This window comes from Taudactylus pleione, unplaced genomic scaffold (genome assembly GCF_031769625.1).
Source record: "Taudactylus pleione unplaced genomic scaffold, aTauple2 ptg000019l, whole genome shotgun sequence".
Lineage (NCBI taxonomy): Eukaryota > Metazoa > Chordata > Amphibia > Anura > Myobatrachidae > Taudactylus > Taudactylus pleione.
Window position 1 is genome coordinate 21984484 of NW_028284421.1, and position 14714 is coordinate 21999197.

Consider the following 14714-nt stretch of genomic DNA (forward strand, 5'->3'; position numbering starts at 1 on the left):
AAGGGATACAACTACTGCACCATACATCTAATCACCAGCCACCTGTAAGTTGTTAAATAATCTTCTATGGTTAATGGCAGTGGATCTTCCCGGCATAAAACTGGTTTCATCGGGATGAACAAGTTCAAATACAATTTTGTTAACCCGAAGAGCAAGAATTTTTGCCAGAATTTTACTATAAGTGAATAGTAATAAGATGGGATAATACGAGTTGGGGTAAAGTGGGTCCTTGCCCGGCTTCCGAATCAGCACAATCATGGCCTCTGCCATGGATGGAGGAAGGGAAACAACTTTCAACAAGGCCTCAAAAATTTCCAGCAGCTTGGGAAAAAAAACTTAATGAGTCTTCTATAATTCAGTGGGAAGGCCATCTACACCAGAGGTCTCATTATTAGGGAAAGATTTGATAGCATCTTCAACTTCCTCCAATGTAACAGGGGAATCTAAATATTGCTAGTGTGAGGTCTATAAAGTGGGTAATATAATCCGATCTAAAGAGCAAGATAACTCGGAATAGGAATACTGAGTTCTAGACCTATAAGCATCTACATAGTGGGCACGAAGTACAGCAGCAATGGAGGGGGTGTCCACATAGTTCATTCCATCAGCATCTTGCAATCTGTGCACAGTGGTAGGAGAAACCTCCGCTCTAGCCAAATATACTAAGAACCTGCCAGTGCGATTACGCCCAATATAATAATAATATAATAATCATGGACATTAAATAGCAGAAATATCCGTGATTTGTCTAACAAAAAATCTGTCCATTGTTTGTGTACAACTAACCACTCCATCCTGTCAGCCAGAAAATCACTATTATTATTATCATTTATTTATATGGCGCCACAAGTGTTCCGCAGCGCCTTACAAAGTACATAGACAAAAAAGTAACCATTGACTTACAATACAATACAATACAGGACATGGATAAACATTGCTATATTAACGCCGGCATAAGCAGCCAAGTGTTAGTTGCCCTAGTGGCTAGTAAGAGATAAATTAAATTACAGTAGGGAGAAGCACAAGAGGGTAGAGGGCCCTGCTCGAAAGAGCTTACATTCTTTAAGAGAGGGGAAGACAAACAGGAGTGACACAGAATGGGGTGGGCCGGGAGAAAGGAAGATGTAGCAGCAAGTTATGAGAGCTGGAAGGCTTTAATGAAGTAGTGGGTCTTAAGAGCTCGTTTGAAAGATGGTAGAGAGGTGCAGAGTCTGATAGGGAGAGGGAGGGAGTTCCAAAGGTGAGGAGCAGCACGGGCAAAGTCTTGGAGGCGGGAGTGGGAGGAAGTAATCAATTGGCATGAAAGGCGGCGTGTATTAAGTGAACGAAGAGGGCGGACAGAAGAGTGAAGGGAGATGAGATCAGAGATGTAAATGGGAGAGGAATGGGTGAGGGCTTTGTAAGTGAGTTTAAGAGCCTTGAATTGGGTTCTGAAAGGGAATGGGAGCCAGTGGAGGGCTTGCAAAAGAGGGGAGGCAGATGTAGAGCGTTTGGAGAGGAAGATGAGCCGAGCAGCAGCATTGAGCACAGACTGGAGAGGAGAGAGATGGGATTTGGGGAGGCCAGCTAGGAGAAGGTTACAGTAGTCCAGTCTGGACATGACCAGTGAATGTACAAGGGTTTTGGTAGCATCCTGGGTGAGAAAGGGTCTGATCTTGGAAATATTCTTGAGATGGAAACGACAGGACTGTGAGAGGTTCTGAATGTGTGGTTTAAAGGAGAGGGAAGAGTCCAGGATGACTCCAAGACAACGCACTTTGGGGCTAGATGAGATAGTAATGGCATCTATTAATAAAGAAATAGTGGGACATGATGTTATGTGGGAGGGTGGGAAGACTATCAGCTCAGTCTTAGACATATTAAGTTTGAGAAATCGCTGGGACATCCAGGAAGAGATAGCAGAGAGACAGTTGGAGATACGAGTCAGTATAGAGGGGAAAGATCAGGTGAGGAAAGGTAGATCTGAGTATCATCAGCATACAGATGATAATGGAGGTCAAAAGAGCTGATGAGTTTACCTAGAGAAGACGTATAGAGAGAGAATAGGAGAGTTCCAAGAACAGAACCTTGGGGAACACCTACTGTAAGAGGCTGTGGGGGGGAGGAGTCGCCATGAGAGGAAACAGAGAAGGAACGGTCAGAGAGGTAGGAGGACAGCCAGGAGAGAGCAGTGTCACATAGACCAAGGCAGTGAAGTATATGCAGCAGTAGAGGGTGGTCCACAGTGTCAAAAGCAGCAGAGAGATCAAGGAGAATGAGCAGTGAGTAGTGGCCCTTGGATTTGGCAGCAAGGAGGTCGTTGCTGACTTTTGTGAGGGCAGTTTCAGTGGAGTGGAGAGAATGGAAGCCAGACTGAAAAGGGTCAAGGAGGGAGTGGGAAGAAAGAAATGTGGTGAGGCGGTTGTAAACAATACGCTCAAGGAGTTTGGAGGCAAAAGGGAGGAGAGAGATTGGACGGTAGTTAGAGAGAATGTTAGGATCAAGGGCCCTCATTCAGAGCCGTACGCTCTGAGCAGAGCGCACGCTCTGAATGAGGGCCGCCCTCCATAATTCTGGAGCGTCCTCCTGGACGCTCGTATAGCTGTGGGTCACCACCCACAGCCTATACGAGCGTGCAGTTTGATGGCCGCGATGGTCGTGACCATCGCGACCATCGAAACTGCGAGCCGGAGCCTGCGGTTGAGGTTTTCAACCGCAAGGCCTGCAGTGATTTTGGCTCTATCAGAGCCAAAATCACTCCCACTGACATCACTAGTGATGTCAGTGGGCCGGCTTCTGACGTCAGGGAGGCACGCCTCCAAAGGCACGCCACCAAAGGGGGCGTGCTGTCAATCAACATCGACAGCACGCCCCCTTTGATCAGACACAACGAGCGAAGGACTTTCCTTCGCTCGTCGCATCTGGCGCATGCGCAGTGCACAACATCGACCCACTTGCGAGCGGACAGCCGCTTGCGAGTGGGTCTGAATCAGGCCCAAGGTTAGGTTTTTTAAGAATAGGGGAAACACGGGCATGCTTGAATGCAGAAGGAACAGTGGCCCTCATTCAGAGCCGTACGCTCTGAGCAGAGCGCACGCTCTGAATGAGGGCCGGGCTCCATTTTCATGGAGCGTCCTCCTGGATGCTCGTATATCTGTGGGTCACCACCCACAGGCTATACAAGCGTGCTTTTTGATGGCCGCGATGGTCGAGACCATCGCGACCATCGAAATTGCGAGCCGGAGCCTGCGGTTGAGGTTTTCAACCGCAAGCTCCGGAGTGATTTTGGCTCTATCAGAGCCAAAATCACTCCCACTGACATCACTAGTGATGTCAGTGGGCCGGCTTCTGACGGGAGGCGTTCCCGTGGGAACGCCCCCGTCAGGGAGGCATGCCCCCGGCACGCCCACCAAAGGGGGCGTGCTGTCAATCAACATTGACAGCACGCCCCCTTTGATCGGACACAACGAGCGAAGGACTTTCCTTCGCTCGTCGCGTCTGGCGCATGCGCACGACGGAGCACCCTCCGTCGTGCGCATGCTCAGTGCATAACATCGACCCACTTGCGAGCGGACAGCCGCTCGCGAGTGGGTCTGAATCAGGCCCAGTGTCAGATGAGAGGGAGAGATTAAGGAGGTGGGCAAGATGGGAGCAGGCAGAAGGAGAGATATACTGTCTTAGGGGCTCTATCTTTACTCTCCAACTCTTCACTTCTTGCATATTTTACTTAACCTCTATTTGTAATTAACTTGTTAGTAGTTAGTTAAATTTCCACTTAACCTCTGTTAGTCCTTAAACTCTGTTAAGTGGTCCTTTCAACATTCAGGGCCAAATATAATAGGATGAGAGTTTAGAAAATGTGAGAGAGGACTTCCGGTGGGTGGGGCAACTGAGTTGGCCGCATTTTAGTTCCGCTCCGTACCTGGCATATCTATTTAGGTATATTGGCCCTCATTCAGAGGCGGTCGTTAGATGCAAGCGGTCGCACTGAATCAGGTCGGCCGCTTGCATCCTGAACGGCCGCCTCCTTGTCGATCGTTAAGCTGTTGGTTACCACCCACAGCTTAACGACTGACCAGGTTGATGGTCGCGATGGTGATCATCATCGCGACCATCGGGGCTTACGACTAGACCCTAAGGTTGGGTCTGGGCACTCGTAAGCCCCAGGGAGCTTTCTGCTCTGATGGAGCAGGAAGCTCCCCACTGACATCACTGATGATGTCAGTGCAGCCACCCACAAAACGGTAGGTGTTCATAAAGGAATGCCTCCGTTTTGGAAACCACCCCCCCGGCCTGCCTACCAAACGGGGGCAGCTGTCGATCAACATCAACAGCCGCCCCTTTGGTAGCGAGCTCCGGAGCGTCGGAGTTTCTCTGTCGCTCCAGGGCTTGCGCATGCGCAGGCCTAAACATCGAGTACATCAGCGCTCGCGAGCGACTCTGAATAAGATCAATTGTGTTTTCCCAGGCGAAGAACTGCTGATCATAAGTGTCCCCCTGGACAGGGGAATCCACATGGGTCAACCTGGTGACATTTAATAGCCAGAACGGAGCGCATATTTATCCCCGGAGTCCGGCCACGCAGTGTGGCACTCTTGGCACGAAGATACTCAGCACAATCTTAAGCCAGTACATTGCTCTTAAACTATTGTGGGACTGCCTACTGATTTCCCTGCCAAACGGTGCCTAGCCACAGAGGACCACGACGCCGGGCGATTCTAATATTTGGCACAGCAAATTGCTCCCCCTGGAAGTGGCGAGAGACACCTTGCTATTACCACCATCCCGAGTGCCGCTTACCTGTACTTGAAGCGGCGGCCCCTCCATTAGCCGTGGCTGCCCGGATCTCCTGGAGGGGCTGCTGTAAAAAAGTTGCCTCTCCGCTGAGATCTGTAGACTGCGTGATCCAGCTCCTGTCCTCTACGGTCTGACACCCATCTCGACCAGCATACTGCGGATGCCCACGGCGGAGCGGTGACCATAGATCTCCAGAGCACTTCCCGGCACTGTCTTCTCCCCTGCACCCTGGCTCTTCTCTGCTGAAGCAGTGCGGCCAGCTCCTCTCTGTTGAGGTATTGCGGCTGTGAGTGACGGCACCTCTGCTGCTACCCTGTGGGCAGTGGTCCACCAATACCGGCGGTAGTGTCCCCTCTCTGTCTCTCCTACAGTGGGGCCATCCTTGTCCTGCAGAGTGTGTGCCTCGGGGGCATACCATCGCTGTCCCTCGCTGTTCACTGACTGGAGGCTCAGGTGCCCTGCAGTAGTCAGGCTTTTTATGGGCCCCGTCCACCTGGGCTTATCGGGTGCCACTACTGCTGGTTCCTTACTGTTGCCATAGAGTCTGCGGCTGCCTCTGGTGTCCCTGGAATCGGAGTGCCACCTGCGGAAACTCCCTGGCATCTTCCTCCGCTCACTTGCGGCAATCCCCTTCTGACGACGGCTGTGTCCCCTGCTGCTGATTTGTGCAGATCTCTGCTGATCATCTCTGCAGTAGCTGGGTGAGGCTGTCTGGACCTTTCTGCCATCTGCAGAGAACATGAAGATTGGGTGCTTTATAGATAATGGTACTTGGAGGGTCGAGGGGGTTGCTGCTAATTACTATATTCCTGAAGGATTCTCGACTTCATCATCTCTCTCCACCTCCAGACCCTGCTTTGCTGGAGTGACATAGGTGAACTGTCTGCCCGATTTACTGTACATTACCGGGTTTACGTGAGTATACTCACTATATACTTACAGTTACCACCACGTATTGCTGTTGAAGTGTTTATTGTATATTTGATCACTGCCACTCATATCTGATCATACATTTTCTGATCCCCATCTTCTCATTTCCCTTCTTCTAATATACATTTACGGTCGGAGGGAGCTCCGTCGTGCGCATGCGCGAGACCCGGCAATCGACGGGCTCTCCGTCGCTCCGGGTCTCCCACCAAAGGGGGCGTGCTGTCGATGTTGATTGACAGCACGCCCCCTTTGGTGGGCGTGCCGGGGGCGTGGCTGCCAGACGGAGGCGTTCCCATGGGAACGCCTACCATCTGAAGCCGGCCCCACTGACATCACTAGTGATGTCAGTGGGAGTGATTTTGGCTCTGATAGAGCCAAAATCACTCCAGGGCTTGCGGCAGCGAGACCCTACCGCAGGGTCTCCATCGCAAGCCCGATGGTCGCGATGGTCTTGACCATCGCAACCATCATCATGGATGCTCGTAACCCACAGCTATGCGAGCGTCCATAAGGCCGCTCCATTTTCATGTAGGAGGGCCCTGATTCAGAGTGAGCGCTCTGGTCAGAGTGTCCGGCTCTGAATCAGGCCCAGAGTTCTCCCCAATATGCAAATACTTGGTGGAACACAATAAGAGATTCCCATTATTATATCCAGCAAAACTGAAAGTTACTGATAATGGCCATACGCTATTTTTTGATAGCCCTGAAAAAGCACATACACATTTTTTTCCCGATCCTCTCTCCCAGAAACTCACCAAGTCATTCTCGCTCTGATTTTTTTATTAATACTTAAGAATTGATTGGTGATTTGATGTTTCCTTAACAAATGTAATTATTTTTTTTAATGTATTCTGTAAAAATATGGAAATTTTTGGTGCGTGGTAAGGGGAATGGAACATCCCATTTCATCTATCTATTTATCTATATTCCACTGTTATTTGTTGTTTTTGTTCGAATTGTGTTTTGTTAGTATATATCCCCCGATGTCTGAGAAACACATTCAGACTCGGTATAAAAAGATGTTTGTTAGGAAAAGATAAGAAAAAGTATTGAAGCATATTTTATATTTGAACTATTTCAATGACAGGGTGTTGTTGTATGAACCAAGCCCGGGTTCTGATTTTCTGTTGTACTTACAATTAATTCTCCCTGCTGGCTGGGACAGGGGGGATTTCGTTATTTTTACACTATACCGTTTACCCTTTGGCATAGACGTTGGATGACTGCCCCCACAAGAACCATGACATCTTCTGACTCTCAACTTTCTCAAAAATTAAGGTTACCTCTTGGAACGTAGAGGATCTCAACACACCACTTAAGCGCAAAAAAATAATTATGTCATTAAAAAAACTAAAACCTGACATAACTTTCCTACAAGAGACCCATTGGAAACGGGGTGATGACTCTATTTTAAAAGACCGATGGATTAATGAATGTATATCGGCCTCAGATCGTACAAAAACTAGAGGTGTAGCTATCCTACTTGCTAGACATCTACCATATACCATACTATTTTCTACCTCAGATCCAGAGGGACGCTACATACTGGTGGACATTCAAATTTATGACACCAAATACACATAGCTAAACCTATATGCGCCTAATAATGACCAACAGGCCTATTTCCAATCTGTAACACAGCTATTACATAGCAGAGTCAATTTTTATTTAATAATAGGAGGTGATTTGAATACAGTAGCTAACCCAATGATAGATAAATCATCAATTCCAGCAAACCCTTTAGCCACTCATTGGACACATGTTCCACAACTTATGAATGATCATAATGTAATGGATATCTGGAGACTACATAATTGCACGGATAGATCATTCACTTTCTACTCAGCAGTTCACGGGTCTTTTTCACGAATAGACTACATCTTAATATCCACAACCCTTCTTTCTGAAATAGTAACTACCTCAATAGGGGACATTGCAATATCTGACCACGCACCAGTATCAATAACTTTGGCTATAAAATCCAATTATTTCCACTCTTTCCTATGGAGCTTTCCGTCATATCTGTATAATTCTGAACAATTTCCGTAAATATTTGATGGCAAAATGGACAGACTTTATGGATAATAATTTAGAACATTGGGATACCCCCATTTTATTCTGGGAAACGTCCAAAGCGGTAATGCGTGGACATATCCTATCTTACACAGCAAAGAGAAATAAAGATAATAAGGCACAATATGTAGAACTACAACGAAACCTACAAACAACACTTACAGATTATATTTCCCAACCCACTCCAGAAACACAATCGACGTACCTAGAAGCAAAACAACTTCTAGATAGTTTTGTGCTTTCACAGGCACAAACAAAACTAGATCATACGAAACAAAAATACTTTAAATGGGGAAACAAGACCGGCACATTGTTGGCAAATATGACAAAAAGTTTTAAAAAAGACACCACATAACTGCCATTAGAGACACTCATACACAGATATTACTTACTAAAAACACAGACATAACTAAAAAAATGTCAGGAATATTTCAAAAACCTGTATTAAGCGAATACACATGACCCTGCCCTATTGACAAAAATATTGGATGAAGCAGCATTGCCATGCCTAACACCTCTACAATGTGAGGAACTAGAAAGCGATATCACTGAAACTGAAATATCTGCTACAATTTTCTCCACGCACCTTAATAAATCTCCAGGCCCTGACGGCTATTCGGTAGAATATTACAAAATTTTACAACTCTATGGCCCTCATTCAGAGCCGTTCGCTATTTGCGGTCGTTCGTTCAAAAACAAGGGGTGGCTATTCAAATGATCCATTCGCAAATTGCAGTCTGTTCACACCTCTAAGTCTGAACGAGCGAGCAAAACATATGCTCGTTTATTTGATAAAAACGCCCCCTGGCCGCTCGCACCATACGTCATGTCCGCTATTTATTAGATTACTCGAGTACATCGTACAGCGTATGAACTGCTCGCTATTCTTGTGGTTGGTTTTTTCAACCGCTATTTTGCGAGCAGTTCTGAGTTAAAAAAAAACAAGTGACGTGGTCAATGACGCTGCTGTATTAATTATGCACTCCCTTAAAACGCCCGTTTTGACCTTTAAGCACGCCTGCGTTCGAATTCCACTCCCCGGTTTTCAAGCACCTTCCCCTGTTACCACCCACATACGCCTCATTCTGTCACTCAAAATAGCAGGCACTCGCTATATAGCGTACAAACGATTTTCGTCCGAACTGACTGGTTCGCGCATGCGTACTAAAAACCGTACGCATGCGCAGATGTGCGAACATCGCTCGGAACGAGCGTACGGCCGCTAGCGAGCGGCTCTGAATGAGGGCCTATGTGCGCTATTTAAAAAAATAAGAGAGGTTACCCCTTGTTACCCAAATTTTAACCAAGCATATACTTCTTTAATCCTAAAACCTAATAAGGATCTGACATTAATGTCGTCATATTGTCCAATCGTCTTGCTAAATATTGATTTCAAAATATTAGCTAAAATATTGGCAGATCGTCTTCAAACTTTTTTTGCTGCTCTACTTACACCACACCCAGTGGCAAACACAGGATTTCTAGAGGGGGGTTTCCAAATGCTTGAATTAGAGTGAGTGTGGCCAGTCCATGAAGAGGGTAGAATTATCACTTATCCAGCTTTAATATGCGTCATACAAAATGTATTGTGTGTCATAATTCCAGCATATACAGGACCATAGATCACAGTAAGCCATTAAATGCGGCAATAGGGCCATCCTGTCTGAGCTGAATGTTTTTATTTTAGATGTGAGCACCATTCCAGGCTATGGGAGCAAGTCCGGGAGTCTGGGGGAGCAGCAGAAGAACCTAGCACTGCCCTGGACATATAGTTAAATATTGGGCTCTATAGCAGTACATCCCTAACAGTGCATGTTTTCCAAATCCCCTAATTGGTGCACAGGTTATTTATTACTGGCTGATACATGTTAAAAGATCCACAGGTGGTGCTATTTATTTCATTTATGATACTGAGAAGAACATGCAGCGCTAGTAAAATTCCATTATATTACTATTTCTATTGTGGTCATGGTGTGGGCTGGGGAGGGGGGTTTCCAGGCAGACGGAAACCCCCCTGCATTTGCCTATGACCACACCAATTAGGCTTTACTAAAGGAAGACATTCAGTGAAAGGCATACGCACTGCAATAGCAGCAGTAATGGCAGCTAACTTACAACCAGAGACCCCATCTATGCTCTTGAGTCTTGATGCCACCAAGGCTTTTGATATGGTTTCATGGCCTTATCTCCGTGCGATTCTGGATAGATGGGGATTTGGTCCTGTATTTCAGTCACATATCAAATTTTTGTTCTTCTACTTATCTCTGAACCCTGGAGAATACTCAGCTCGTTAATAAGGCGAATATCGGAAATTGGATTAGTTTCCGGCTTTGAAGTAAATTTTTAAAAATCAAAGGCACTTTATTTAAAAAAAAGGGCTGTGCGAGGCCATCTTGGTTTAGAGAAACTCCAATTGAATGGACAACTAAATATATTTCTTATCTGGGGATCCAGTTACCTAAATATCTGCAAAACCTATACGCAATCAATATGAAACATATTTTACCTAGCATCAAACAAGATATTGAAAGATGGAAACATCTCAACATTTCTTATATGGGTCGTGCCAATTGAATAAAGATGATTCTATTTCCTAGACTCCTCTATCCACTCCAATATCTTCCTATCTTATTGACCAAAAGGGACACAACAGAAATAGAAAAACTGATGAGAACATTTATATGGAAGGGTGGCAGGGCCAGAATTGGTGTGGTGCGACTTCAACAACACAAATCAAATGAGGGTATCAATATGCCAAACATTACTTTGTATGGTCATGCTGCACATCTCCGTTATCTAAGAGATTGGATTCACAATAAAAATCAATATGCCAACACGACATTGGAAACAGCCTTTTTGGGCAATACAGGTTGAGTCTCCCATATCCAAAATGCTCAGGACCAGGGGTATTTTGGATATCGGATTATTCCGTATTTTGGAATATTTGCATACTATAATGAAATATTTTGGGTATAGGACCCAAAACTAAACACAGAATGCATTTATGTTCTATATACACCTTATGCACACAGCCTGCAGCTCATTTTATACAATATTTTTTATAATTTTGAGCATCAAAAAAAGTTTGTGTACATACATGAAATTCATTTATGTTTCATATACACCTTATACACACAGCCTGAAGGTTATTGTATACTGTATTTTAATGAAATTGTGCTTTAAAACAAGTTTGTGTACATTGAACCATCAGAAAGCAAAGGTTTCACATTCTCAGTCATACTAAAAATATTCCGCAATTCGGAATATTCCGTATTTCGGAATATTTGGATATGGGAGACTCAACCTGTATAAACATTATAACCTTTTTACATATACATGAGGAAATACCGGAATCGATTCAGACCAATCCCCTTTTAATGACTACCAGAAAACGATGGCACATCTTACGCCACAAACATTTATTAAATCCATATTTTTCTTTACACCTCCCACTTCTACACAGCCCAAATTTCCAACAGGGTAATGCTGGATACCCCTTTACCTTATGGCATAGAGGAGGAATCACTTCTATTCGACAATTGTCGGACATCACTTTAAGAAAACCCTTAACATTAACCCAAATTAGAGACAAATACCCAATTGTCAGTTCCTCATCCCTATCATACTACCAAGCACAACACTACATAGCTCAACTCTCCAGAAAATTACACAGAACTCTTCTTAAACATATTACACAGAACCTATCTCACCCCTCATCGTAGACATGTAATGGGACTGTTGGAGGATTCTAACTGTCTTCGTTGCGGAGCACAGGATGCGGAATTGATGCACTGTCTCTGGAACTGCCCAATTATACGAGGTTTTTGGGTTTTGGTGGGAAATTATGTCAATAGATATCTGGTGAATTGCCTTCCATTAACACCTGAGTGGGCAATTTTCGATATCACACCTAAGGAAAGTAAAGTACCAAGAGGGGTTAAAAAGCTACTAATTATTATCTCAGCGGTAGCAAAGAAATGCATTTTGCAGGTATGGTTGCAAGCTATTGCACCTACACTAACGATGTTTCAAGGAAAACTTTTCCACATCTTTCGAATGGAGTGGCTTGAGGCCACGCTCCAGAAAAAAAAGTTCACGGAAATGTTCTTTTCCACTTGGGAAAGTTACATCGAAACGTTGTCCCAATCATTGAAAGAACAATTAGAGAAATGTTTTAGAAATACACTTTGGTATGAAACACGTATCTGCGCAAATGATCCCCCAATATAATTTTAATGTATAAAATTATCCCGCTGGAAGTCATGAAAAGATGTCAGGAACCCGGGCTTACATATTACATATTATATATTACATAATACAAATTTGTTAATATCATCCATATATATATTTATATTGTTTTTTTAATTGTATTGCAATGATGTATTGGTGAAGATATTTACTGATCATTTTATTGTATCAGATATTAGATGTTGACCTTTATATGTTCATGCCATAATTGTGTCCTTGTTTATATGAATATTTATTTTGTGTACTTTTGTAACGTTGTACACAATTATTATGCTTCAATAAAGAAACATAAAAAAAAAAAAGAAAAGAAAATGTGAGAGTTTAGCAGTAAACTCTCACATTGGTTGAGTTTTATCTTCAAAATGGGAAAACATCTGAATAAGATTTTAAAATATGCGAGTTTGATTTGTTCTCGGACTCTATTACATTGGCCGAGTTTAAAAAGTGTGAGAAAACTCTCAAATTTTATAAACTCTCATGCTATTAAATTTGGCCCTCAGTGTCTTTTCCCCAATGTACCCACTTTTGTTATTATTATAACAAAGTTTGTAGGGGTATCACCTGGTACACTTTATTATGTCTTCCAGAGGTCAGGCAGCAAAAGTCCTGAGGGAGTGGGGAGCTGTGATGTTGCGCACAGTGTTTGTCAGAACTGTTCAGCGTCTTTTGCATCTCCGAACCAGGAGCACGATGGTTTGTGTGAAACCTGCTTTGCATGAACGCAGAGTGGGAGCACTTCAGGAACCTTCAGGAACCAGCTTGGACATCCACCCTGTAACAGGTCATGGTACAGTTCAGCAGCAAGCCTCTCGGCCCACAACTCCTTTGCTTACAACAGCCCTACCTGAACCGGCATGGGTTCAGGGTTTGTCTCAGTCGGTCCAGGGCCTAGTGCAGGTATCTACCTCACTAAAACAGAGGCCGGATCAACCATGTATGCTTCAATCATCTATGCACCCTTTGTTCCTCTTCTTTCAAGCTACGGCTCAGAGTCAGGGGATTCCTTGTGCCCATAGGAGGATGTGTCTGTGACGTTGATGTGGAAACATCATCTGTTCCAGAGGACTGACAGTGCCCAGTAGAAGTAGATGACTTGGCAGTCAAGTCTGCTCTGCTACTTAAGGATTCTGACACCACGCCTACGGTGGAGGCCCCTCTTTTTAAAAGCAAGAAAAAGGAGGCAGCTGTATTTCCTTCCTCTCTTCAATTGGAGGATCTCCTGGCAGAGGATTGGACATACAATAACAAACATTTCCAGGTATCTAAGTGCATTTTGAACTTTTACCCTTTCTCAGCTGCAGATAGGGTCAAGTGGGAATCCCCATGTCCGGAGGATGCCCACATAGTCTGTTTGGTCAAGTCCACTACCCTTCCTATCCCAAATGCAGCTTCTCTTAAGGATCCTTTGGATAGGAAAATGAAACATTTTCTAAAATCCATCTTTTCTAACGCTGATGCGGATCTTCGTCAAGTGCTCGCTTCTGCTTGGGTGGCTAAAGCTATAGGACATTGTGTGGATTTTCTTGAGGAAGGCCATTGCAATGGTACCCACCAATCTGAATTGCTGTCCAAGGTGGACCTCATTCGCAAGGACAGTGTTTACCTTGGGAAGCGGCCATTGATTCTGGCCTCCTTTACTCCAAGGTCTCAGCTTCTGCAGTAGCTGCTAGACGAGCACTCTGGCTGTACCAAAAATGTTCTGGAAGTGTTACCTATCTCAGGCATTATTTTGTTCAGGCCTGTACTGGATAAAATTGTAGCTACAGTTGCGGCTTCTAAGACAGCATTCCTTCCATCAGCGGCACCTGAATCAAAATGTTTTTCTTTTCGCTCCTAAAGGCAAAGAAAGGGGACAGTCCTACTCAAGGTCGCAAGACCCACCCTCTAAGGTCTCAAGGTCCAAAAGCCACCAGTCCTGATCAACCCATCACCAAGCTCCCAAGCCAGCCAACAAGCCAGCAACTAGACAAGGTGGGCCTCCTCCTGGGACCTTCCAGCATGGGGGGGCATCTTCTACTCTTTGCAGTTACCTGGCTGTTGACTACTTTAGATGCCTGAGTAAGAAGTGTCATTTCCTGGGGTTACACTCTTACCTTCCGGGTTTGCCCTCCAAGCTAGTTCTTTTCCATAGGTCTTCCATCAGAAAACAGAGAGGCAGTGGCTTTTAACAACTCTAGTCGGCCTTTGCTGGCCAACCATGTTATCGTCCCAGTTCCTCCTCTTTAAAAAGGAACAGGTTTCTATACCAAACTGTTTCTTGTTCAGAAGCTGGACGGCTCCTTCCGCACAATCCTCAACCTGAAATCATTCAACAAGTACATCTGTGTTCTGCGATACCAGATGGAATCTCTTTGCTCTATCATTCTGGTGATGGAACCTGTGGGTCTTCATGGCTTACTTGGATATCCAAGATGCCCATTTGAACATTCCCATATGTCGGGATCACCAGCGTTTCCTTAGGTTTGCAGTGTGGGAGGATCACTACCAATTCTGAGCATTACTATTTGGGCTTTCTACAACTCCTCGTGTGCTTATGAAAGTCATGGATGTAATGGCAGTGGATTTCAAATGCAAGGGGGTCCATATTCTACCTTACCTGGACAAACCTCCTTATTTTGGCACAGTTACTGGAGGTCCTTCAGGACCATTTTCACCTAATGGTAACTCTCCTTCAGTCTCACGGATGG